Source organism: Elephantulus edwardii, unplaced genomic scaffold, assembly GCF_000299155.1.
Source record: "Elephantulus edwardii isolate Elephantulus edwardi_28Jun2011 unplaced genomic scaffold, EleEdw1.0 scaffold00264, whole genome shotgun sequence".
Classification (NCBI taxonomy): Eukaryota; Metazoa; Chordata; class Mammalia; order Macroscelidea; family Macroscelididae; genus Elephantulus; species Elephantulus edwardii.
This window is the reverse complement of record NW_006400014.1, coordinates 2,804,407-2,827,914: the sequence shown is the minus strand read 5'-3', so window position 1 is coordinate 2,827,914 and position 23,508 is coordinate 2,804,407.

Genomic DNA, 23,508 nt, shown 5'->3' with positions numbered 1-23,508 from the left:
ATCTTCATTAAAATTAATTACTTTAAAAAAATGAAAAAAAGAAAAATTGCTAGGTAAATCTACTCTCAGGGTCATCCCCAGAGAGCTAAAGAGCAATGATGTCAGCCTAGAGACTGTGCTGTGTCTGATTTAGGCCATGATCTTTGCAATTACTTGCTGTGCATCAGAGAGCTGGACAGTGACTAAAGATGACAGAATAATCATCAATGCCTTTGAGTTATAGTGCTAGAGATGCATATTGAACATACATACCATGCACTGCCAAGAAAACTAACATATATGTTTTAAAGAGGGTAGAATCAATTTGCTCCTTGGAGGCAAGGATTTTGAGAATCTGTCTCAAATTATTTGGGCAGGTGACCAGGAGGGACCAGTCCTTGGAGAAGGACATCATGCTTAGATGTGTGGAGGGGCCGTGCAGGAGAGAAAGATCCCAGATGAGATGGATTGACACAGTAACTGAAATAATTGAGGTAAGTGTATCTAAGTCAGTGAGACTGAATCAGGATAGGGCAGGGTTCAGAGCTATTGTACACAGGGTCACTATGAGCTGCAGGCAACTCAGTGGCACATCACAACAGTAAAAACAACAGAGTCTTGGGTCAAATATTTAGTTGATTCTTGAAAAGTATATATATTAATGAACACACTATTATGATAGTTTATATTTTTTTTCCTTTTTAAAATTTTTTATTGGTTTCCCTGCAAAATTCATAAAAAGTAAAAAATAAGTCTGTCTGGTCATATATTCTTGTTAAACAGCTTTTCCTTCTCCAATTCTGTGTTCATTATATATCACCTCTTTTTTTAGTTTCTCCCCAACCCTCATGTCAGTCCTGTCTTATAACAGTGGTGTTATAAAGTATTTGTCCTTTTGTGATTGAGATATTTCACTCAGCATAATGTTCTCCAGGGTCTCCCATGTCATGTAATATTTTATGAGTTCGTTGTTTCTCAGTGCTGTGTAGTACTCCATTGTGTGAATATACCATAGTATTTCTATCCATTCATTTGTTGATGGGCACTTGGGTTGCTTCTATCTCTTTACTATTGTTTGAAAACGTAGCAATAAACATGGATATGCATATATCTGTTTGGATGGCAGCTCTTGTTTCTTTAGGGTATATTCCTAGTAGTGAAATTGCTGTTAAAATCACAATTTTAAAAAAGAGGGGAAAATACAAGTGTGATTTCAGTATTTTTGAATGAAAAAGTAATGTGATGACCTTAGTCTATATACTTCCTTAGTATTGCTTTTCAGCTCAAATTTTCTTGATGAGTGAACTGGGATGGCAGGATGAGTAAAATATTCTTAGATCTTTGGAGGTTGGATGATACATGTTAAGAAATTTATCATAGTTTGTAGAACTAACTCTGTTTGGCTGTTGTGCTAACAGCAGTGAACAGAAATTTCTACAAATAACTCCTTCATGTCCTTTATAAAATCCTCCTATTTCCTCTTCTACTTAATCAAGTACCATTTTTTTTGGAGGCCAAAAAAAGGGGGAAATTTATTAAATCCAAGAATCAAAGGTGATGATATAATTGTGATTACATGCAGAATTGAGGGTTTGAAATAAAATCTACTGAGGTCCAGCCGAAGGTTCTCATGGCCAGTCCATGGGCACCACTGGAGTAGCAGTATCCCCAGAAATCAGGATAAATCTCCAATGTGCATGAACTTAATGAACCAGATAGATCATTGTATCACCAATATCTGCCTGCAGCCCATTTTAAGTGAGGTGAATTTTCTTGCTCATGAGGTCCACATGGGAAACGGCATGCTCGGAAATAAGAGTCTTCTCAAAGCATTCTTTTCCCAGGACAGGAATTCGCCGAGGTCCCATCAGTGGATCGTCAAATCTCGTAAAAAAGGTGATACCATTTGTTGCCATGATTAAGGAAAATCTGGAGAAGATAGGAGCTCGAGTCCTGCATTTGCAATTGGAATTTGAAGAACAGGCGGTGCTTATGGAGAATATAGTTTACCTGACAAATTCTCTGGAGCTAGAGCACATAGAAGTCAAGTTTGCCTCTGAAGCAGAAGATATAATCAGGGAAGACTGCTGCCCTGAGAAACCACTAAATGGTTTTAGAAGAGAACCTGGTGTGTTGGTTTCCATATTGAATCCTCAGCCATCCAGTGGCCACTTCTCAGTGAAAATTGAAATTAGGCAAGGAGATACTCGTGATTCCATAGTCAGGTGTTTAATGAAAATGGACCAAGGAATCAAAGACCTTTCCAAGGTCATTTTTTAGAACTGTCCTAGTATCAGGATTGAAGTAGATAAGGTAGTAAGTAAGGGAAAATGAGTTTCCTGATCTAACAAATTTGTAGCTTAATCCTGGTGATAGAACATTAGCAGCCAATTTTAAGTATATTATGAAATCTAACCAGATAAAAATGACAAAGATATATGAGACCAAGTGTTGACTTACCTTGACCCATGGTTCAAATTCTGCCCACCACTTTTTTTTTACAAGTTTTTATTGGAATGTGGTCATACTTTTTGTTACCTTACTGTGAATAGTTGCTTGCCTGCCACAAAAGCAGAGTTGAGTAGTTTAAAAAAGAACTTATATGGCACATATAACCTAAATATTTATTAGAGAGAAGAAGAATCTGCTGACCCCAATCTAGACTTCACTGAGAAAGGCTTTCTAAAAAATAATAAAACAAGATAAAACTCACTGCCATCATTATTGATCCCAACTCATAACAACTTTGTAGGACAAAGTAGAACTGCTCATGGGTTTCAAAGTCTACAAATCTTTACAGAAGTGTACTGTTAAATCTTTCTCCCTAGAAATGGCTGCTAGGTTCAAACCAATAGCCTTTTGATTAACGATTGTGGAGTTTATCCTTCAAAGTGGCTTTCCTAGACATGGAACTTGATCTGCCATGAATATAGGCAGAAATATGCAAATAGGGCATGTTGGCCTATCCACAAAGGGATTGGCTACCTCATTAGTACAAAAGGAGATTGTCTAGTCTTCACCATTAAATTGAGCAAATCCAGAAGCAGAGTCTGTCTCTCATTACCAGCAAAGGAGAAGTAGGCATGCAGTGGACACCCTTCAGGATCAGACATTATTGCACCCACTAGCAGTATCAGCCATGCCCAAACCAATAAACATGGAATAGGACTGTTACCCCACTGCTCCTTCCCCCTCCCCATGCCCATAAACAAATAAATGCTTAGAAAACTATGGTACATTCACACAATGAAATACTATACAGAACTGAAAAACAAGGAACTTATAAAATATTACATGACATGGGTGACCCTGGAGAACACTATACTGTGTGAAATATCTTAATCACAAGAACTAGAACTAGAGCTCAGCTAAGAATCTTAGTCCAAGTGTACTGGACAACTTGGGAGGTAGAGGTGAGCCATTATTGGCAGAACTGAGAACTTTGTGGCACTACCCTTAAGCCATAAGGCTCAAGGTTGAGGTTCCTAGAAGCGCATTTCAGAAGCTATCCTGACTATATTTTTTTCCTATTAGCGTGGATTATAAACTTTTAACTTCCCCAGGATGTTTCTTTATGGGTCTGTAAGATACTGCATTGGATTTTGGACGTAGTAAAGCTCTAAGATTGGTAATGTGAGGAGATGAGTAGAGAGAGGTGTGGGAGCATGGGGGAGACATGTCTGACCTCATGAGAATTGGCTTTGTGCTATTGATGCTGTTGATGGGGACAATTCTCCTTTGTTAAGTTTGTGTATGTGAAGGTCAGATATGGCTGTTTCCACGTGGCCTGTTCTTTGTTTACACCAGTTTAATCTTTTAACCACTGTATCACCAGGGCTTTGAGTTGGTAATGCAACTCTACCACTAAGTCACCAGAGCTACTTTCTTTGTAATGCTGTTGTTGAGTACTTAAGTCACAATTGACCTGTAGCTGACCCTCATCTTTCCTCACAGAGCAGCTAGTGGATTTGAACTACATGCCTTCAGGTTGGAAGGGCAACTCTTTACCACTAGGCCACCAGAACTCTCTTTCTTTGTAATGTTATTGTTATGTACTGTCAAGTTGGAACTGTCCCATATCTGACCCTTGGGTTTTCAGAGGCAGTTCATCACAAGGGAAGAAATTGTCAACTTTTCTCCCATCAAGCAACTGATGAATTGAATCACGTGCCTTTGGGATTGCAAGGCAGCTTCTTACTACTAAAGCCACAACCTAAAAAATAATAGTTCATAGTTGCTCATAACTTCCATTTGTTTATGTGTTAGAGTGTCATGTGTATTACATTGTAATACTATCTCTACTTTATTAAAATTATACAGAGGTAACTCATGGTGGCTGTGATGCTGAACACTGTGACCCTGATGTGCCAAATGCGATATTGGTCACCCATGGTGGACAGTGGCGGAGCTCCCCGAATAAAACAAGTTTGGAAGCAGGAGTAGCATCCAATCCCGAAATAGCTTGTGACTAGAAACCTTATAAACTTAGAGAAACGAAGAAAGTCCATAGGGTCACTGTGAGTCACCCACCACTTAACGGCATTTAACAACAACAATCTCTACTGTTTTACTAGATTTAAGACTTTGGGCAAATGGAATGTCAGTTCTTTTAGTTTTGAAATTACAGGGAAATTTTTCATGTTTACATATAGCCTAAGCATATATATTTTGAAGGAATGAAAAGTAAGTATTGCCCATATTTTTTAAAAAAGTCAATATTTGTAACTAGGTCACCAAGAATTTCTATATTGTGAATAGGCAATAGTGTCAGGAAACAAGGCTAATGAGCAGACATTAGGATATTTTTAAAAGGCTGTGGCATATTTGGGGGGATTTGAGTTTAAAAACACATCCTGAGTAAACTATTAACCCAAGAGTATTCTACGTATGGAAAAATATTTTACACACCTTCTGGCAATTCAATATTTTTGGTTAAACAGTATCAATGGAGAAGTCAAACTGAGATGTAAAAAGTTATTTTTGTGCTTATAAAAGCTACATTACATGCAATATTCCTTTGAAAAAGGAAATCCTCTCTAATTTTATACTTCCCTCATCCTCTGATTTGAAGGTTCTTTTAAAAACGTTTCTAACAGCTGTGGTGTATGACCCTTGGAACACATCATTTATCTAGGGAATAACATTCATTTTAATATCATTTCACCCAGGAAGCAAGACTTAAACCCACATTTTCTGATCCACTTAGTTGATAATATTCTTCAGGAAAAAAAAATCTGGCTGGCAAAAGGAAGATAATTTAATTTAAAGAGATTAGATATATTGCTTGAAATGCAAGTCCCCCAGAATTTGACAGCAGAACAAGACCAGTGAACAGATAGCTCATCTTTGCCTCCTTGCTAACACATGCATCGGGGAATTTATAAGTTGGGCCGTCAGTCTTTGCTCCATGGAGTAATGTCAATGTCGTTGATTCTTAAAATCTGACATTCATTAAAAGCACCCAGTGTGAAGATGTAGAAGGATTCTTGACAAATCAGCCAAGTGTCACCATTCTGTAAAGGATTATAGAGTGATGCTTTTTGACTTTGAGCTCTTTCTTTAGATTGAACAGAGCCCGTCTTCATAGAGCACATGAAAGGTTGAGTGTCACTGCCTTTCAAAATGCGCAAGTTCCCTTTTTTCTTTTTTGCCAGCAGAACTAAGAAGAAATTGGGAGACACCATAGAGCTAACATTTATTATTTCTTTACCATCATCCAGGTACTGTGAAGGTTATGTGCATATCTATGTATATATTTTTATCAAGCATATAAATTGTGCATGGGCATGTAAATCCCAATAATCTTTTATTTAGTTGTTTTAACTTCTCCCCATATTATATACAAAGTCTGAGGCTGACAGAGATCTAGCCATTTTTCTCCAAGTAACAGATCTGAAGTAGAGGATATGCTATTAGCTTTTGCCAGAAATTATGTCATGTCTAAAAGTGACCTCCATGGTTACATTGGTCAGACTACTCTTTCCACTTGGGCCTTTGTAGGGGAACTAGAAATCTAATGCTGGCTGTCTCTCCCAACGTTGTTCTCTCCTCAGAAGTCTTTGGCAGCGACTCCATAGCATTATTTATTATTTTGAAAACAAGCACACACCTGTGTGTGCCCCCAGTTGTGTTGTTAGATTGGAAACAATGCCGCCTGTGGCTCCCCTGTACCCTCCCCTCTCATTACAGCCCATCCTTGGAACACAATCATTTTCTGTGTTATCCAAAGGTGTCATTACAGGGTGCCTGCTCTATTGTTAGTGCAGCGTCAGCATATTCGGTTAGGAACTCCCCACCCCCACTGAGGGGATCTAACTAGGCCATCAGAATTCCTCTGGGACTACTGCACTGGGTAGTAGGGACCTAGTTATGTGCCTGGGGAAGCTGTTTTTCAGTGGCTTATTATCTATCGCTTTAGGTCAAATTTGAATAAATCTCCCCTCAATTCCAGGGGAAACAAGAGACCCACAATTTGTGATAGAAAAGGAAATTAGAATATACATGAAGGCTCTGGATAGGCCAGAAGAAGATAGGCTGCAGAATGAAAAGTTGGGATCAAAATGGTTATATTTTAATTGGAAGTTTTAAAATTAATGTTGTTGGGAAGAAGTCTATGTTCTAGTTAATGTTTCACGCTAGAACTTAAATCTTTCAGCGAATAGTTGTAGTGGGACTTCTGGGATTTGCGCATATTATTGCAGGGTCACCAGCATTCCACACAATGATGTCTGCGTTTTCCCTGTGGCTTCACTTTTGACTAAACTATACTTTATTTCACAACTTTAAATGTCTTTAAATTGAAAAATAGAAAAAAAATTTTTCATTTTTCAGTATTCTTGTAAGTAAGAAATGCAGAGATTTTTTTTTTAAACTGTGAGAGTAATAGTAACCATTTATTATTAGCTTATTTAACAAGTGCTAGGGAGCTCTGGTGGCCTAGTGGCAAGAAGCTGCACTGCAATCCCAAAGACACGGGGTTCGAGGCCACCAGTTGCTCTGCTGGAGGATGGGCACTCTCCTCCTGTGTGATTAACTGCCTCTGAAAACCCTGCCACAGGGCCAGCTGTCAGTCAATTCCCACTTAACAGAACTAAGAAGCACTATTTAGTAAGTATTTCCTGAGTAATATAAATGGTTAAGTGCTTGGCTACAAGTATTAATATTAGTATTTGGATCCACCAAAAGGGGCTGTTGAAGAAAACCGAGGCAATAATATTCCAAAGTGTTACTGCTGTCTTATTGAAAGGCCACAAAGATCCCTGTGGAGCATGGCTTTCCTCTGAAATAGGTGGGGCAGAGTGCAGAAATTATCTAATAATGTCATTAATATTTAATGCAAGCATGATTCTGTTGAAATTTATCCAAAAACAACTGGACCAACATATCAACAGAGAACTGCCAGATGTGCAAGCTGGGTTTCGAAGAGGTCATGGTACTAGGGATATTATAGCTAATGTTAGATGGATCTTGGCTGAAAGTAGAAAGTACCAGAGGAATTTCTATCTGTGTTTCATTATGCAAAAGCATTTAACTGTGTGGATCACAGTTAACTGTGGCTAACTGTGAGAAGAATGGGAATCCCAGAACACTTGACTGTGCTTATGAGGAACCTATACTTGGACCAAGAGGTAGTTGTCAGAACAGAGCAAAGAAACAATGCATGATTTAAAATCAAGATGAGTGTACACCAGGGATGTGTTCTATCTCCATACTTTTTCAACCTATATGCAGAGGAAATTATCTGAGAAGCTCGGCTCCATGAGGAAGAATGTGGCATCAAGATTGGAGGAAGACTCATCAAAAACCTGCATTATGCAGATGACACAATTTTCCTTGCTGAAACTGAGGGGGACCTGAAGCATTAGCTGCAGAAGATTAAGGACTGCAGCCTTCAAGATGAACTGAAGCTCAATATTAAGAAAACAAAGATTCTCACCACTGGGCCAATTGTCAGCATCATGATAGATGGTGATGAGATTGAGATTGTTAACAGCTCTAGTTAGCTTGGCTCCACAATCAACACTGTTGGTCCCAGCAAACATGAAATCAAAAGACAAATTGCACTGGGAAAGTCTGCTTTCAGGGACATCTCTGAAGTACTGAAGAACTACGATGTCAGTCTGGAGACTAAAATTTTCACCACTGGGCCTATTGGTAGTACCATGTTAGATGGAGAAGATTTTGAGGTTGTTAACAATTGCAGCTTGCTTGGCTCCACAATTAACACTCTTGGCACCAGCAATCAAGAAATCAAAAGACAAATTGCATTGGGAAAGTTTGCTGTCAGAGACCTCTCCACAGTCCTAAAGAGTAATGATGTCAGCCTATGGACTAAGGTGCACCTGACTTAGACCATGGTCTTCTCAATTACTTGCTATGCATCAGAGATCTGGACAATGACTAAGGATTACAGAAGAAGAATCAATGCCTTTGGGTTGTGATGCTGGAGAAGAATATTGAACATAACCATGGACTGCCAAGAGAACCAATGGGCATATCTTGGAGACTGTGAAACCAAATTTCTCCTTGGAGGCTGGAATTTTGAAGCTTTGTCTCACATACTTTGGCCAGGAAGGACCAGTTCTTGGAGAAGCACATCAATCCTCAGAAGGGTGGAGAGACAGCTCAGGAGAGGAAGACCCTCGATGAGATGGATTGACACAGTAACTGGGATAATGGGGGCAGGTGTGTCAGAGTCAGTGAAACAGGCTCAGGATAGGGCAGAGTTCAGGGCTATTGTACATAAATTTCTATGAGTTGAAGGTGATTTGGTACATAACAGAAACAAAAGAAATCCTCACAGAAATTATATAAAATAGATTACTCTCATTTAACAGAGGAGATCACCAACTGTCAAAGAGTTGACCTGACTTTCACAAAGTCAAATATATCATAAATAATAGTTCTTACATGTCATCCAGTCAAAACTAATGAATAATATGGGAAATTATCCATCTTTCTCCTGCAGAGCTGGTGGATATGAACTGCATGACTTTGAGGAGTAGCACAACTCTACTCACTAGGCCACCAGAATGAAAAAAAAAAAATCAGCAGTGAAAGCTGACACTTCAGTTCATGTAGGAGAGGCAGGAACAGGAAGCTGATGTTGGGCATATAGATATATTCTAGGTGCAACTCACTGATATATCTGAAGCAGCAATCCCTGTTTCCTCAATTTAATGGACCATCAACATCCTTTGCAACAGGTCAGAACCTATAGGACAATTCTAGACTGCATACAAATAGGATCTCAATACTAGGGAAAGAATACACTGTGTGGAAGTCAATTTCAGTTAGATGGCAATGAGATTTTTTAGTTTGATCAAATTCCACAAACTCCCTAAGAGATACAGATAACTCTCTCTGCACTCTGTAACTTTTGGTCACAATAGAGAAGCTCTATTTACCAGGAGAACTCTATATAAGTGCAGAATACAGTTGTCCCCTTATACAATATGATCTAAAAGAAGATATAGACTAAAATATTTTTTGATAATGTTGCTTATTGGTCTAGTGGTGAAAATTTTTATTTTCTTTATTTTGAGATGCAAAGCATATTGAAGGCTGCACTGTTTGATCTTCTGCAGTAAGTGCTTCAAGTCCTCCTCACCTTCCCCACCTTCTTAAAAATTATACAAGTTTATATACAAAATCCAAATACATTGTTTTCCAGACCAGATTCTTCCAATTTCCCTCACCCTCCCATCCAATTGTACAACCCCATGATTATTCCCCTCCCCCCTGCACATCCTCATCCCTCTGCTTCCACCACCCTCCTTGGATCCTTAGACTCCTTCTACAATAATGGTTTTATACAATATTTGTCTTTGTGGGACTGAGTTAGTTCACTTAACATAATGCTCTCCAGTCCCTCCCAGGTTAGGTAATAATTTACAAAATCATTGCTCCTGCGTGCTGTGTAGTATTCCATTGTGTGGATGTACCATAATTTCTCAATCTATTCATTTGTGCTTAGACATCTGGACTGTTTCCATGTTCTTGTGATGGCGATTAACACTGCTATGAACATTGGTGTACAAGTCTCCATTTGTGCCTCAGTTCTCATTTTCTCAGGTTTTATTCCAAGCATTGGAATAGCTTGATCATATGGAATTTCTATGCTCCACTTTTTGAGAAAGCACCTAACTACCTTTCAGAATGGGTGCACCAACTCCTCACTTTTAGGAAGCAAGGTTGTATTATGTGTATATAGAAGATGAATCTTCCTCCAATCCTAATGTCACCTTCTTTTTTATTGAGTCCAGCTTCTCAAATAATTTGCACAGCATATAGTTTAAATAGATATGGAGAAAGGAAACAACCTTGATGCACACCTTTCTTACATTTAAACCATCTAGTGTTTCCTTACTCTACTTGCACAAGTTTTGTCTAGTTCTGGGCTTTGCATGAATACAATTAAGTGTTCTGGGATTCTCAATCTCAATGTTAGCCATAACTTGCTATGAACAAAACAGCAGATGATTTTATATAGTCAGTAAAGCACCAATAAACATTCTTCTGGTATTCTTTGCTTTCAGCCTGGATCCACTTGACATCAGCAATGATATCCCTTTTTTAATACAGTTTGAACTTCTGACAGTTTTCTGTCTTTGTACTGTTCTAGCTGGTTTTGGATGATCTTCAATAGTATTTTGCTTACATGGGATAGTAATGTGCAGATTGTTGATGATTCTTCCTCCAATCTTGATGCCACATTTCTCCTCATAGAGCCAAGCCTGCCGGATAATCTGTTCTGTAGATAGATTGAAAAGGTATGAACTTAGGACACATCCCTACCATACATCATTCCCGATTTTGAACCATGCAGTGTTTCTTTGCTGTTTCTTATAAGCACAATCAAATGTTCTGGGATTCTCATTCTTCTCAGAGTCAGCCACAATTTGTTATAATCCTCACAGTCAAATGCTTTTGCATAGTCAATGAAACGCAGACATTCCTCTAGTGCTCTCTGCTTTCTGCCAAGATCCATCTAATATTAGCTATAATATTCCTAAACTCAGCCTGCACATTTGGCAGTTCTCTGTAGATGTGCTGATCCAGTCATTTTTGGATAATCTTCAGCAGAATCTTACTTGCATGTGATATCAATGATATCCACACTCTGACGGGTATACTTAACTAATAAAACTGTTGTTTGGTTCAAAGAAAACTTCAGGGAATAGTTTTGGCTTAAAGTTTAAAAACGTCATCATATAAGTTTAAAAAATTAGTCTTTTAAACTTGGCGAAGTTGAGTAATTAATTCAAAACCATAGTAGATGGTAGATGCTGGATGCAGGTTTTGATGGTCAGTGGGCTACCCTTAAAGCTGTGTGACACTGGAGTCAGTGTACTTCCTCCTATGGATAGATGGAACACTTTGACGATGAGGAGAGTGCAAAGGAGCTGCTCTGAAACGCAAAGGCACAAGGTTTGAATGCACCCACTCCTTGGAAGAAGACAAATGGCCAATTTACTGCCTCTGAAAACATGCTGGATGGTCAGCTATGAGTTAATTTTGACGTGATGATACATAACAACTGCACAGAAATTTTTGGTGCATGGATGAAGAGGAAGAAAATAGAAGATAACCTATCTGCAACCTTATCTTCTTGACTGGGACCCTGGTCAGAGAGAAACAAACAGTAACCCTAGGTGGTAGGAAACAATAATTTCAAATACTGGCAAGTCCTTAAAGAAATAGATGGCCCACGGTGGTGGGCCTAAGATAGAACGTGATTGTAAGGTGAGCCAATGATGGTTTCACTGAGATTGTCAAACTGGACCTTGGAAGAAAAAGTTTGAATTAATCCTGAGTAATAACAAGGCAACAGCAACATGAAGACACAGAAGAAAAGTGTTTTAGGAAGAACAAGTGAAAAGGCCCTGAAGTAGAGATTTTTTAGGAAAAAATCTGACCACAATTTTTAGTCCTAGGCAGGCTTACCTTTCTATTCTGTGCTTAAATAATTTGTGCAGCAAAAAATATGCAAATAAAACCTGGAAGACTGTTTAAAGTATTCCATCAAAGCCAAATATCACCATTTCAGAATGAACTTCTAAAGGAGAAGAATAAATTTGATGTATTTTTAAATAATTTATTACTATAATTTTAGTAGTCAAATTTTGAGCTTGACATTATAATGCAGGAAATTGCAGCACTTTATAGAAACTAACACATTAAATAATAGCACTAGACTTATAATATTTTGCTTTGTCGTCTCAAGCTGCCCTTTAAAATTTTCTGCTCACCTCTTTGGTATGTCTTCCTTTTGTTTTGACTTCTGAACTCCATAATGCAATTCTCAGAGTCTCACCTGGCATCCACTTTGGTTTATTCTTTTTCCTCTGTCTTTGAAATGACCATTGGATCTCTTCATGAATGACATTCTTGATGTCCTCCCACAGTTCCTCTGGTCTTGGATCATTGGTGTGAAGTGCCTCAGACCTGCTCTTGAGATAATTCTTAAATTCAGGTGGGATAGACTCAAGGTTGTATTTTGGTTCCTTGAACTAGCTTTCATTTTCTTCAATTAGAGCTTCTTGTTGTTGTGTACTGTTGAGCCAGAAATGACCCATAACTGATTCTCTGGTGAGTTTTCAGAGCCATTTAATAGAGTGGGAGGAGAATGTCCATCCTTCATTCATGGGGTTGCTGATGGATTTGAACCGTGTGCCTTCAGGACTGCAGCACAGCTTCTTGAGTAATTGTCTGTTCTACAATCAACATCTAGTCTGCTTTCACTGTTCACATTGTACATCTCCAGTGGTTCTTTACACAGTTATAGTCAATCTAATTCCTGTGCAGTTCATCAGGTGAGGTCCATGTAAAAATCACCTTTCGTGTTTTTAAAAAATATATTTTCTATTAATAAGTCATTGACTGTATGGTATTCAATAATTCTATCTCCAGGTTTATTTTTGTCACCAAATCCTTAGTTTCTCTGACTACCATTCCTTCCTCATTGTTTCCAACTTTTGTGGTCCAGTTACCAATAATTATTAATGCACCTTTATTGTATATTTGGCCAATTTTGGACTATAATAACATGTGTTATGCAGATGACACAGCTTTGGTTGCCTAAAGTGAGGAAGATATGAAACACGTGCTACAGATGATCAAGAATAACAGCCTACAGGATAGATTACATTTCACCATCAAGAAAACAAAGATATTCATAATGGGGCCAATAGACAAAATCATGTTATATGGAGAAAGAATTGAAGCTGTTAAAAAAATAATCAAAACTGTCAGTAATTTCATTTTGTTTGGATCAACAGTAAACATACTTGGTATCAGCAATAAGGAGATCAGGAGACATATTGCATTACTCAAGTCCACTGTCAGGGAAATCTCCATAGTACTTAGCAGAAATTATGTCCGTTTTTAAGACTAAGGTGTGCTTGATTTAGGCCATGGTCTTTTCAGTCACCTGAGAGCTAGATTAAATATAAGAATGACAGAAGAAGAATTGATAACCTTTGAATTGTGGTATTGGAGAAATATACTGTGTTTCCTATGGACTGCTATAAGAGCAAATAGATACGTCTTGAAAAAAGTACATCCAGAGTGCAAAGATGATGAAGCTCTGTCTCTCATACTTTGAACACGTTGCTAGGAGAGGCTGCTCCTTGTATCATGCTTGGAAAGTTGGAAAGTTATAGAAAGAGAAAAGACTCCCAATGAGGAGATGGATTGACATGGCATGGTGACAAGAGCATTCGGCTGAAGTATGTCAGATATAATGAGGATGGCACAGGATAGAGCAGGATTCATGTCTGTTGTTAATAGAGCCATTATGAACCATACTCAACTCGATGGCTCCTAACAACAACAACAAAACTTACATGCACAAAATATTTTCATTAACATTTTCTGGAAGGAAAAACCTGTCATATGTAACTGTTCCACCTGGCCAACTGACTGGAAGAGATCCATATTTGTTCCCATCCCAAAGAAGGGTGACCCAACAGAGTGTGGAAACTATAGAACATTCTCATTGATTTCACATGCAAGCAGAATTCTACTGAAGATTATCCAAAAACAACTGGAACAACACATCAGCAGAGAACTGCCAGAAGTCCAGGCTGGGTTTAGAAGGGGTTGTGGTACTAGGGATATTGTAGCTAATGTTAGATGGATCTTAGCTGAAAGCAGGGAATACCAGAGGAATGCCTATCTGTGTTTCATTGATTATGCAAAGGCATTTGACTGTGTGGATCATAACAAACTGTGGCTGACTCTGAGAAGAACGGGAATACCAGAACACTTGATCATGCTAATGAGAAACCTATATTCGGACCAAGAGGCAGTTGTCAGAACAGAGCAAGGAAACACTTCTTGGTTCAAAATTGGAAAGGGCATACGCCAGGGATGTGTTCTGTCTCCATACGTTTTCAACTTGTATGCAAAACAGATTATCCGGGAGGCTGAGCTCTATGAGGAGAAATGTGGGGTAAAGATTGGTGGAAGATCTATCAACAATATGCGTTATGCAGATGATACAACCTTGCTTGCTGAAACTGGGGAGGACCTGAAGCACTTGCTGCAGAAGATCAAGGACTACAGCCTCCAATATGGATTGAGGCTCAATGTCAAGAAGACAAAGATTCTCACCACTGGGCCAATTGGCAGCATCAGGATGGATGAGGAAGCGATTGAGATTGTTCACAGCTTCAGTTTGCTTGGCTCCATAGTCAACACTCTCGGCACCAGCAGTCAGGAAATTAGAAGACATATTGCGATGGGAAAGTCTGCTGTTAGGGACCTCTCCAAAGTACTGAAGAGCAATGGTGTCTCTTTGGAGACTAAGGTGCGTCTGATACAGGCCATGGTCTTTGCTATCACTTGTTATGCATCAGAGAGTTGGACAATGACTAAGGAGGATAGAAGGAGAATTGATACCTTTGAGCTGTGGTGCTAGAGAACAGTATTGAGGGTACCATCGACTGCTAGGAAAACAAACAGATTCATCCTGGAAAGGGTCAAACTGGGATGCTCCTTGGAGGCAAGGATCCTAAGGCTCCGTCTGGCATACTTTGGACATGTTGCAGGGAGGGACAGGTCCTTGGAGAGGGACATCATGCTTGGTAGGGTGGAGGGACGGCACAGAAGGGGAAGGCCCCCTATGAGGTGGATTGATTCAGTGACTGGGGTAATCAGGATGGATGTGTCAGAGACGGTGCGATTAGCACAGGACAGAGCAGAATTTAGGGATGTTGTACATAGGGTCGCTATGAGTCACAAGCGACTTGATGGCACATAACAACGACAACAACATGTAACTGTTGAATATATAATATAGTCTATCATGATACCAGGATTCATCAATAGTCTGCATTATACATATGACCCAACCCTGAAGAGAACCTGAAGCACTTGTTTCAGAAGGTCAAGGACTGCCATTTTCAATACGGATTGAGGCTCAATATCAAGAAAACAGATTCTCAACGCTGGGCCAATTGGCAGCATCAGGATGAATGGTGAAGAGACTGAGATTGTTAACAGCTTTAGTTTACTTGACTCCACAATCAACACTCTTGGCACCAGTAGCCAAAAAATTAAAAGATATAGTGCGATGGGAAAGTCTGCTGTTAGGGACCTCTCTAAAGTATTGGAGAGCAATGATCTCACTCTGGAAACTAAGGTGTGCCTGATACAGGCCATGGTCTTTGCAATCACTTGCTATGAGTCAGAGAGCTGGACAATGACTAGGGAGGATAGAGGAGAATTTATGCCTTTGAGCTGTGGTGTTGGACAAAAAGTATTGAATATACCATGGACTGCTAAGAAAAGCAAGCAGATTCATCCTGGAGAGGGTTAAACCAGGCTGCTCCGTGGAGGCAAGGATTCTAAAGCTTTGTGTGACATATTTTGGACATGTTGCAAGGAGGGACCAATTTTTGGAGAAGGATGGGATTCTCGGGAGGGTGGAGGGATAGCACAGGAGAGGAAGACCCTCTATGAGGCAGATTGATTCAGTGACTGGGATGATCAGGGTAGGTGTGTTAGAGACAGTGAAATTGGCACAGGATGGAACAGAGTTTAGGGCTAGTGTACATATGGTCACTATAAATCACAGGTGACTCGATGGCACATAACAACGACAACAAACCTCATGATATAGCATAATTTTAACAAAATTTTGCTTAAAATGTTAGCTACCATAGAGCATAGTATAAAGATAAGGAACTGCCAGAAGTTCAAGCATGATTTAGAAGAGGCCATGGCACCAGGGATATCATTGCTGATGATAAATCCTGGATCAAAGTTAGGAATACCAGAAAAATGTCTATTTGTGCTTTATTGACTATATGAAGACATTTGACTGTGTGGATCCTGATAAATTGTAACAGACACTGAGAAGAATGGGAATCCTAGAGCACTTGATTGTGATTATGTGGAACCTATACCTGGGTCAGGAAGAAGGCAGTTGTGTGAACAGAGCAGCAGAACACTGCATGGTTTGAATTCGGGAAGGGAGTGGGTCAGGGTTGTATTCTTTCTCCATACCTTTTCAATCTATATGCTGAACAAATTTTCTAAAATGATGGAATCTATGAGGAGCAGTGTGGTGTCCGAATTGGAGGGAGACTTATCAATAAGCTGTTATGCAGTTTACATAACCTTGCTTGCTGTAAGTGAAGAGGACTTGAAGAATTGTTGCAGAAAATCAAGGAATGCAGCCATTGATACAGATTGCCTTTCAATGTCAAGAAAACAAAGATTCTTACCCCTGGATCTATAGGCAGTGTCATGATGGATGGAGAGGAGATTGAAACTGTCAACAGCTTCACCTTGCTTGGACCCATAATTGTCACCCTTGATACAAGCACTCAGGAAATCAAGAGATGCATTGCACTGGGAAAGTCTGCCGTTAGGGACTTCTCCAAATTATTGAGGAGTAATGATGTCATTTTGAAGACTAAGGTGAGTCTGATTCAGGCCAGTCTTTCTGTTTACTTGTTGTGCATCTGAGAGCTGGAGAGTGAATAAGGATGATAGGAAAATAATTGGTATCTTTGGGCTGTGGTGTTGGAGAAGAGCACTGAACATCCATGGACACTCAAGAGAATGAACAGATATGCCTTGAAGATGGTGCAGCCAGAGTGCTCTTTGGAGGCAAGAATGATGAGGCTTTGCCTTCCATGCTTTGGACATGTTGCTAGGAGGTGCTATTCCTTGGAGAGGGATATAATGCTGGGAAGGGTGGAGGGTTGGCGAAGGAGAGGAAGACCCTCTACCAGGTGGATTGACAAGGTGACTGCTGCAACAGGCTTGTGTGTGTCAAGATGTGTGAGGATGGCACAAGATTGAACATGGTTCAGATCTTTTGTTCATATGGTCACTATGAGTAGTACTCAACTCAATGGCACCTAACATCAACAACAACTATAGTCTTCCTAAAATAGTCTTGTTAAGTTAGTAACTTTGCACTGTATTTGAGGTTTTTATTTATCAGTATAATTTACTCTTCTTCATGCATTTTTAATTTTTTCTGGATCAAAGATAATTTATATGAATGTTACTGCTTATCATTCTAGAGTTTATTTTCCTCCTTATGAAATTTTGACACAGCAAAGTTGACTCTGCTTCTAATTCAGCCTCACACAACAGAAAGAATTCCCAAATAGGATTTTTTCTTGAGAGACATATGGTTTAAATGGAATTAAATAACAACAGCTTAAACACTCTTTAAAGGTTTTTAAAATGTAATGGGTACTAATACATCAAATAATTCTGCAAGGATTGGGATTATGATACAATTGAATTTCCATTATTCTGCCTTACATTTATACAATGAAATACTTCGGTGGCTCAAAAAGAATATACATTAAATAACTAGCACCCTTTCTCTTAGTATTTATATTCTCAACTTATTTTGCTACTTAATTTTTTAAAAGTTGAAATTGTTTTGTGCAGAAAAAAATTTGTAAAACACTCATCACTGTAATATTTTACAATATCTTGCAGTAAATACATATCACATATTAAATAACTAAAATTACTTAACATAAACCACAAAAGGAAATCTTTCCCATTACAGCGGGATTGCTGGACTGCTTTCCTATGTTTGAAAGTAACAATAAAACCAAATTACACGTCTCATTCATATTACTGACATTACAAGGTAATATTTAAAAATAATGATTACTGATAATATGATCATTGATTTCATATAAGTTCAGGAACCCCAGAATGATTTTTGAAGTAGATATTTATTTAGCTTTTTGAAGGTTGAAACGGAACCTGGAATCAGATTTATGGCCATTTCCAAGGTTGAGAATGGTCTCCAACTTATTACTCATTTAGTGTGGTGTTATTGTTATGTACCAGCAAGTCAGAACAAACTCCAGTAGCTATTCAGAGGCTCTAAACTGCACAGGAGGAGATTGCCCAGCTTTGTTCTGCAGAGTGAGTGGTGCATCCAAACCACATACCTTTGGGTATGCAGCACACAGCATAGAACAGCATGCTCTCAGATCGTAAGTGTTCATCTTAGTTCTTTTTTACAAGGTACACCTGAATAATGAGCATGTTGGTCAACAAACAAAGCAGTCATAGACTCTTAGACACTTTCTCTGTGTCTCTTTCTGGATGATAGCACCCCCTCCCTGGGGAAAACAACTGTCCTCTACTTTTTTTTTCTATTTCCATTCATTCATTGTTGTAGATTTGTCCCCTCCCAAGGCTCCCCCCACCCCAGAACACTACCCTCTTGGAAAAGTAAAATAAAAGGTTTTACAAACCCTCCCCCAGGTCCACTCCACCATGTAGCCATCGCTCTAGACTCCTGTCATGACAGAAATACCTAGTCACATATCTCTTTTAAACAGTTTTCTCCCTCCTCTGTTTCAGTGCAGTATACATTATTGAACCCATCTTACTCAGTCTCTCCCCAACCCCGAGGTCAGTCCCATTCTACAACAGTGGTATCATGCAATATTTGTCCTTTTGTGACTGGGATATTTCACTCAGCATAATGTTCTCCAGAGTCAACCATTTTGAATAATATTGCATGAGTTCCTTATTTTTCAATGCAGCATAATATTCCATTGTGCAAATATACCACAGCTTCTCTATCCATTCATTTGTTGATGGGCACTTAGGTTGTTTCCAACTCCTTGCTATTGTGAACAAAGCTGCAATAAACATGGGTGTGCATATATCTGCTTGGATGTCAGCTATGGTCTCTTCGGGGTATATTCCCAGTAGTGGAACTGCTGGGTCAAATGGTATCTCTATTTGCAACTTTTTGAGAAAGCACCATACCGCTTTCCACAGGGGTTGCGCCATTTTACACTCCCACCAACAGTGAATCAGGGTCCCAGTTTCTCCACAACCTCACCAGCCTTTTTTGCTTGCTGTTCTGTTAAATTTTGCTATTTTGACTGGGGTGAGATGATATAGTTGTTTTAATTTGCATCTCTCTTAGGGCTAGGGATTTTGAACATTTCTTCATGTGCTTGTTAGCCATCTGAATGTCATCTTCGGTGAAGTGAACTGTCCTCTACTTTAACAGCATAAATATTCTACCTGATCTCAAACTTTCTATAAATTAAATCAAGCTATATGTGCTCTTTTTATGTCTCTCTCTTTAGCTTAACATTATCAATGCATTAGAGTTTTCTCTGTTGTCACATTTAGTAATTGTAAATCATTCATTGTCATTGCTATTTAATATTCCTTTGAGTAAAAATATCAGAACTTACCCATTTTGTTATTGATAGGCACTGAGTGATTGACTTATCAAAGACTTATATTTTAACACAAAGTGGGGGGGATTACAAAGACAACTTCTATACATGCTATAAAATTACTGTTGAAGATCTGGTTCATTACATTTTGGTGGTCTCAAATGAATTCCTCCATTTTATATATTTCTTTTAGTGTTTAGTGCCTGTAATGGGAGGTATGTGTTTCTCCTGAAGAGTTATTATTATGTGTCCTCTTTGTTTTTAAGGGAGCTCTCGGTGGCTTAGTGATAAGAAAATGCACTGCCCACCCAAATGCAGGCAGTTCAAATCCACCAGTTGCTGTGGGAAAGAAATATGGGCAGTCTCCTCCTGTGGAATTTATAGCCTCTAAGAACTCTCAAGAGGGTCAGCTATGAGTTGGTTCTAACTCAAAAGTGCATAATAGCAACAATCTTCTTTCTAATAAGTTTTAATGACATCCTACCTTGTTTGAGAATGAACTGAAGGTAGATTAATAGAATAAAAGAAGCTACAAAATAAAAAAAAAATAGTAAGGATGAGAAGAGTGAGGGAAAATGGGAACTCGTAGCCTCATGCAATGGTTTCAGCATGAAGGCTTCAGAAAGCCATGGATGCTGGATGGTCTCCTGAAACAATTTCCCTGATATAGTCTTTAAACCTTAAACCAAAATTATCCTCTGAAATTTTCTCAATGACAAATAGTAGTTCCTCTTCCCTAGTAAAGAATGTCTGCCTTGAGTATTGTGCTTTTTCCAGAGCTATCTATTGGATCAAGTTGATTGTGACAATACAAAAGATGAGATAGGAGACTTCCATGGCAGTGAGTTTATGTTATTAGGAAAGAAAAAAATCAGAAAAGGTGAGTAAGAATGGGTGTAGAATATGAATGTAATGAATATAATTGATGTATGGCTTGTTACATTTATTTTCAACAACAACAAAATAACTTTTTCTGGAATGGTTTCCAGAGGATTCTCTCAGTATTCAAAGCTCTCTCTCTCTCTCTCTCTGTGTGTGTGTGTGTGTGTGTGTGTGTAAGCGAGCGTGTGCGCAGCTAGAGATACCTCTCCTCACCACTAATCACAGGATAATGTCATTATAAGGGATATTTCAATTAAAAGCATAAATGAAGCAGACGGTAGAACAGGGGTGGGAGATTGTCAGGGGAAAATCATCTATTGTCACCCTGATTTATCATTACAGACCGACCTAACTGAATTCATTGATATGTTTTGTCTAACTGGAAGAAGGTAGATTTGATATTTTTCAGGTTACTTTCCATAAATACCACTGTTCTTAATGATCCTGATAGACACAGGGTAGTAAAAAGTCCAGGATCACCAAAAGCACTTACACCATTAAGTTGATTCTGACTTACAGGGACCCTACATGTGCTCCAGAGGCTTGCCAATGACTGACAAGTCAATCACCAAGCCTTTCTCTTGAGGTATCTCTCAGTGGACTTGAATCATCAATGTTAGGTTAGCAGCTGACCATTTAACCATTTGTCCCACCCAAGGACTTCCCTGAGAGCACATTTACTATCAAATACGAGGACAGTACTTATTAAATGTTGCTATCAAGTATGAGGACAGTAGTTATTACATGAGATCACATTTGCTCTCAAATATGAAGACAGTACTTATTATATGTTAATTTATGTTTTCCCTGAGATCATATTTACTATCAATATGAGGACAGTACTTATTATACATTACCAGTTAAATATAGTGTCACTTGCTATAATAAAAAATAAGGGGGAAAAAAAGAGGTTGCACTAATATCTTCTTGATAAAATTTAGGATCCCAAATACAAGATTACTTATCTCCTTTTTGGTTGAACCAAGATTGACCCTAGGAAATAATTGTGTGCCTTTTCTTGCTAATGCCCTAAGGAATGAATGCGCCATCAGAGCCTCGGAGTCCACATGATGTGTATCAAAAGGGACTTACACTGCTAACGCAGAGGAGGAGCCTGGCTAGTCGTTCAGACCCACCAGCAACCCCTCAGGAAGAACGTGGGCCATCTCCTCTCTTGTCATTTTCAGCCTTAGGAACCAATGGAGCCATCAGCTCTGAGATGGTGCCAACTTGACAGCACTAAGTTTTATCGACTATAGCCTGGTTTTACTGCCCTGCTCTCAAAAGCCCCAAACCTAGTTCCAGAAGGTTTGTTCTCACTCATGGTGACCCTATAAGACAGAAAAACTGTCCCACAGGAATTTCAAGGTTGTAAACCTTTATAGAACCAGATTGCCTCATCTCTGCCCAGCAAAGTGACTGATGAGTTTGAACCAACAACTTATTAGTTATCAGTTGAGTGCCTAATCATGTCCCATAAAATCCTAGCATGGTTTAAAGTATACATAAAAACCTGACCATTTAACATTAAATCTCTCTTGAATGTCTAACATGATATTTCTAAAATATGTTATACTTCTCTTCCTGTCCTAGCTGTTTTGGCATCTCAGATAATTTTTAAAGCTTAATTGCAACAACTTCGCTTATCTTTACATTAAAAATATTTACTGTTCTGTGTGCCTTCCTTTGATTTCCACTTTCTCTCCTCTGTTCCTATTTTATATTTCTACTGTAGATAAACTTATTTTGAAAAGTCTCAAAGCCTTTCAGGGAAAAGACATGGTCTAAACAAATTTCAAGAGAACAAAATATAAAGGGTGAGGAAAGTGATCAAGAATTGGCAAATGTCTAAGGCTTGTCTCCAGTTCTTCTGCCCTGGGAATAAAGACCTGTCTGTACAAAAGCTTCTTGACAGCCGAAGGAACAAAATGCTCTCCTGAAAGAAAAGAGAGAGAGTTGCTCCATCTTCCACCCCGGCTCTGAAACGAAACAATGCTTCCCAAAGGAGCTGGCAGCTGGCCCTTGGCAGGTGGTAGCAGCGGCTTTGCAGCTTGCACAAAGGCAGAAAACCCAAACTTTCAGCTTTGGGGAGCAGTGTGATTATTCTGCTTACTACCTCCTGAAAGGGAAGGGGCCGCAGATCAACTAACCAAGCTGAGCCACTGAAAGCCACAGGCTTCTCCTCCCCCCAGCAATTCCCATCTTTCCTCCAGTTGCCTCAAGGCTGATAGCTGCAGGGATAGGGGAGGCTGACAGATAACACAGCTCCTGACCTTGTCTCCTTGGCTTCTCTTTCATTCTAAATGTGTTTACTCACCCTTTGTGGATGTGCCTGCAGTGACTGCCAATGGGCCAGGAGGGCACCAGCAGAAGGGCCAGGAAAGCTTAGGAAAGGGAAGGTCAAGGTCTGTTAGAAGAACTGCTGGTGATGTGCATCTTCCAATTTGAGGTCCTGGGGAGGAATTGAGGTTAAATTCGACTTGGATTGATTATGCGTATTTTGATGCTTATTTAGACTCCATGGAAGGAGGAGAATAAATAGAATGGTTTTGATAGAACATTTACATCTTTCATCCTTTTGTCTTCTTCTGTCATCCACACAGAGAATTTGATTTGGATGACAAGATCAGTGATGGCATCAAGGGCACAGTCATATCACCTTAACCTGTATTTATTGATTACCTATTATATGGTTATTAAACTATAAAACAAATGCATTACTTTTGAGTAGATGCCAACTTACACCAACGGTATAGGTTAGAGTAGAACTGCTCATAGAGTTTCCAAGGTTGTAAGATTTTAGGAAAATAAACTGCCATCTCATTATCCCCAGAGTGGCCAAAAGACAAATGCTTCACCGTTACACTACCAGGTCTTCTCATATGATCACTCTTGCTGTTGTGTGCTGTCAAGTCAGAACTGATTCATGTTGTTGTTGTTGTTATGTGCC